Source organism: Polypterus senegalus, chromosome 12 (assembly GCF_016835505.1).
Source record: "Polypterus senegalus isolate Bchr_013 chromosome 12, ASM1683550v1, whole genome shotgun sequence".
Classification (NCBI taxonomy): Eukaryota; Metazoa; Chordata; class Cladistia; order Polypteriformes; family Polypteridae; genus Polypterus; species Polypterus senegalus.
In genome coordinates, this window is record NC_053165.1 from 17,650,470 (window position 1) to 17,655,458 (window position 4,989).

At 43.6% G+C, this 4,989-nt stretch overlaps 1 protein-coding gene across 1 annotated transcript in view; it reads right to left on the reverse strand.

The window, feature by feature from the left end:
- Positions 1 to 3,541, reverse strand: part of dag1 (dystroglycan 1) — a 95,109-nt gene extending 91,568 nt beyond the window's left edge. Inside the window, exon 1 of the mRNA XM_039771404.1 lies at positions 2,497 to 3,541. The gene's annotated coding sequence lies outside the window, so the exon portion shown is untranslated. The remainder of the gene's footprint in view (positions 1 to 2,496) is intronic.
- Between the last annotated feature and the right edge of the window lie 1,448 nt (positions 3,542 to 4,989).

A 4,989-nucleotide genomic window follows, 5' to 3' on the forward strand; every position in this document is an offset into this window, starting at 1 on the left:
GCACACGGGCAGCGTGTGAAAAAATAATAATGAAGTTGTTTTAGTCGGGAAGGTGAACCCATTTATTTGACGCCTACAGCTACAAGTACCCCCAGATTTTTATTTTTTTTTTTAAATTAAGTTACATGTTTCATTGATGCAAGTTGAAACGTCAGAATAACCAAAATCTGTATGCATACTTACTTTGAGAAAACACCAAAAAAAAAAAAAAAAGGAAAGTTCTTCCATTAGGCACACAAAACCTGCCCTTGAGCTATTGGAGTAATAAAACGGAAACTAACAGGTTGTTTAACGAATTCCTTTGTAGAAGGCTTCAGTGATCTAAAGAGACATTATGGGGGTTTGGGGAGGGAAGGGGACAGCCAAAATTGAAACTGCTAGCGAGGGGATAGAGAGAGTGAGAAAATAGAATAATAAAGGAAAGCAAACTGGGCCTAATAAAAGAGAAACAATGCATTTGAAGGCACTGTTCAACAAATAGGGGGATACGTTAAAGAAAGAATCCGAGCCGTGTCTCACTTCCAGTGGCAATCATACGCCCTCCTCCTCCTCCTCCTTCGATGCATCTGCTTGAAAATTTGGTCTAAATGAATAAGTGGCACACGCATCACCCCGATCTCGACGATTATTGAGGAGTATACAGTATAGGTTTTGCTACACAGGCCAAAACGGCGATCGCATATTAAAGAAGCGCTTGCCGTCGTCCCCCCCCCCTCTTGGTGTCCCTTTTCTCTGACCTATTTTAAAATCCCTGAGCTCCAACTTTGCTTTCCGTCAGACAGAGTTCTGCGCTTCAAGGCGCCCGCCCGACACCTGCCTCTAATGATACAAACACACAAGTGAAACGAGCAGACGGAGGTCCGTGTTAATGGCCCTCAGGGACAAAGAATCGATCATCCCCAAATATTTCCGATGTCTAACGGGTCTTTTTGGGGTAAAAAAAAAAAAAGGGAGGGGGCGTCAATCAATCCAAATCGACTCGTACAGATATAAATATAAATGGCGGGTTGGGATTCTTATAGCGTTCAACTAAAGGTTTAAAAAAAATAATAATCGCCACTAAGGGTGGAAAAATCCAGCGCTACCCTATGAATCCTAATACAGCTAAAGCCTCTTTTCCAAAGCCAAAAATGCTTGGAAATAAAAAATGGATTGTTAGCATGGTCCATGGATTAATTTTAACTTTAAAAGAGCAGCCAAGAAATTCCCATCGTTAAAAGTCAGACGGTTTCTAAGTAACATCACAGCGCCCAAAATAAACGTGTTATGTGCTTCTTTTTTTAAGTGTGTGTGTGTGTGTGTGCGAGTGAGAGAGAGTGATCGTGTGACTTAGAATGAAATCAAAGTTTAACAAACACCTCACCAAAATGCAGAATTTCACACGTTCTGGGGAAACACGAAATAAAGGATCGAATTCAGCACTGTATATATTCACTTAACGGAGAGGGGGAGAATGTTGGTGAATAAGACACAGACGTGTGCAACGTGTGTATACTGTACCCCATACATGCACAGTTCCCTATACACGCAATGTATACACATTACAGGAGAGGAGTGCACGTATGGATGTCCGTATCGAGAATAACTTACACTTATAGGATTATATGCATCATGAAAAAATATAACGTCAATTCAGTGTTCAGCAAATGTGTCCTGGTGGCCGGCAGTTGTCACCAGATATTAAAAAGAAAACAAAAAATTTAGTGGAGCCATCACTTGCTCTTCCGCAGTTTTATTTCATAGAGCATTTACGAAAAAGGGAGCAACTGAACATGAATAGGAAAGAAAAAAAAAAAAACAAAACAATCGCGTCCTAAATCGCCAATCCAATTTCAATTAATTGTATTCATTTGTGAAGGGTTTAAAAAAAAAAAACTCCACACTTTATTTTTATCCTGCACCCCTAACCCCCCCGTAAGACAGAAACAACAATATGACCGTGAAACAAACGGCCAAACAGAAGGCGTTAGACATCCGTTTTCATTACGGCGTACCCGTGAGGTCGATGATTTACACTCCTCGCTCGCTCGATTGCTCCCTCGCACTCCCTCCTTCCTTCGCTCGCTCGCTCCCCTGGTAAAGTTTGACGGCTTACGCCCGAGTGAAACTCGCCCTTCGGAATGATCGTGCACCGGTTCACGGTGCCCGAGCCACTGGTGACGATCAGGACCCTCCTCCGCCTCCTCCCCCTGTAGGCACATCTCTGCGGGGCCTGTGCTCTTGCCTTTTTTTTTTTCGTTAAGTTAGCGGTAACCCGTTGGGCCCGGGGCCCTGCGACAACAAAGGCCCCTCTCAATTAGCTTAGTCGGCGCACTGCGAGAAAAGCAACACGGCGGGATCGCGACCCCCCCATGGCGCCCCCACTTGTTCTTCATCTCCCAGACTAATCCAAGTAGCCAGAGAATCCCGACACACACACAGATCTATACATCCATTCACGCATACACCTTATCCCAAATGCACCTGCAGACAAGAGGAAAGTCTGTATGCCCTTACCCGGATCCATGTAGCCGAATGACATTTTAATCGAAGGGGTGGGAGATCGGGGGGGGTTAGTGTGTCCCACTTGTCTTTTTTTTCCCTCTTGATTTCTGTATTGTTAATTTTTGTATCCAAAGCGGCAGGGAGGTTGGACGTAAAATACAAGATCCCCCTTCTCCTTCAATTCTCTCTCTATCTCCAAATAGAGCACTTTAAACAGTCGGGAGGAGGAGGAGGCTGCCGAGCAGTAAGACGGCCAGGCAAGACCAATCAATCCCGGAACCTCTGCCACATAGACAGCAGGAGGAGGAAGAAGGAGAAACAATCAAGTAACAAAGATCGGGGAAAGCTAAAATGACAAGCTGATCGAGCCTCTCTTGTGAAGGTTTGGTGTGGTGGTCTCCTCTGGATAAAAGACAAAATCCATCCACTGAATCCCCAGCGACACTTTGGTATTTATATGTTTGAAAAATAAATCATCCACAGCGATCTTCACGGATTCTCTCCTCGTCTTCTCATACTCTGCAGTGGCTGTGGTTCTGATGTTTCGGTGGGATGAACTCGGCAAGAAAAATCCGTTTTATAAAATGAAAAGTGAAAAAAAAAACGCAAACGGCAGTTGATTATTCACCCTGATCCTTTTTTTTTTTTACGAAGGCAAGAAAAGCCAAGGGCAATCACATGACGGTATTACTAGCCAAACAGCAAAGAGTGAAATTGTCTTGCGCTGCCTCTAATTAGCTTAAATAGCTATACCGCTGTCGCGACGACTACAAGGGATTTTTCCACTTCTGCGCGGCTTGTGGAGAGACCTTGTGCTGGCTGTCCGATCAAAACCCCTCCTTCAAGTAGCCGTTTCTACCTTTTTTTTTGGCTCCCCCTCTCCACACACCCCCCTTTTTTTCACGCTCTTGGGTTATCCGATACTTGACGTTTACGGACTGGAGAGCGAAATACACTGCCCTCAGCCAGAAAGGTTTATGGTAGCCCACTCTCTCTCCCTTTCGTCTTCTTTTTCATCTTTTTCTCCTCCTCCATCGGGAAAGTCTAATCCCCCCCCACCCCCTTCACCGCCTTCTTTTCCACCGTTTTCCGACAGAACAAGACCACCTCCCTCTGCATGGATGGGAGTCAATTCCGTAACCATACTGGTTCCCATGGTGACCGAACAAAAGCATTTTTTTCCATGGTGGTGGAATTTCTACCAGCTCCGGGTTTTAGTGAGCCGTGTCGAAAAAAAAAAACAGGGGGAGGGGACGTTGCCAGTGTTGTCGCTCTTTACTGTGTTTCTCGTACAGTTTTTACGTGTCATTGATGGTGTGACGACTGCCTTCTCTGTTCAGCTGCTTCAGTTCCAAAACTATGAACTTCAGTTGGATGCATTCTTTTTTTTTAGCTTCGGGGAGATTCCCTACCCCAAAAATTAACCACACTGCTTGATGTGGTTATTTTTGTTGTTTTGTTTATTAGTTTTTATTTAAAAATTACATTCAATCATGCAAAGGAAAGAGCTATGTCCTTGATGCAACTTAGCAAAAAAATCCTTATTGTCCTTGTCCTCGTTAGCACGCAATAAACGTTTGAACAAGGGACAGCTTTGATGTTGAGGTGGGCAAACCCTGTGACAAATCTGAGAATCAGAATAAACGGATCAGAATAGTATTGTGTGGGATTACCAGACATTCACTGTAATAACCTACAGTATCTGCTACTGTTTGTACGGCAACTCTTACCTTCTCCTTTTCTTCTTGTTAATAATAGTACTACAAGTAATAATAATATTATTATTATTATTTTCACAGGTGATCCTAAACTAGGTAAGTAGGTTAGAAAATGAACGGGCTACGCACTATCTACTTACTTTATGCAGCCACTTTATTCAGAATTATGAATAGCCGCGCGTATCATAGCACCGTAAGCCACAAAAAGTAGCCCTTTATAAAGTGTCAGTCACACATATAGGGACACTTTAAAGTCACCGAATATTTTTTTTTTTTTGCGCGATGCATACTGGAATTCTCAAAGAAATACACGAAACAGACAAGTTCAGAAATTGCAATGAGCATCTCAAATTACAAGCCAAGACCCATGGACCTGTCTTAATAATAAACCCATCAATCCATTAGTTCATTTTCTTAATCAGCTTTATTTTGAGTAGGGTCGTGGGGGCAGCTGCTGCCTGCTCCAGCACTGGGCGCAAAGCAGGGACGGTAGTCAATTGCGGTCTAATAATAATAATAATAATAATAATAGCATAATATTGGGCGCAAGGCAAGAAACAGAGCACTACTGACCATTCCAATACGGTACAAAATAATTCTACAGTCCAAAGGTATGCAAGTTTGGTAGATTGGAAGTGGTACATTGAGCGTATGAATGTGAGTGTGTGTGCGTGCGTGTTTGTGTGTATGCGTTTAACCTGCGAAGGAAGGCGCCCTGTCCAAGGATTGTGCCTGCCCTGCGCACTATGCGTGCTGGGATGGGCTCCAGCTTCTCCGCGGACCTACT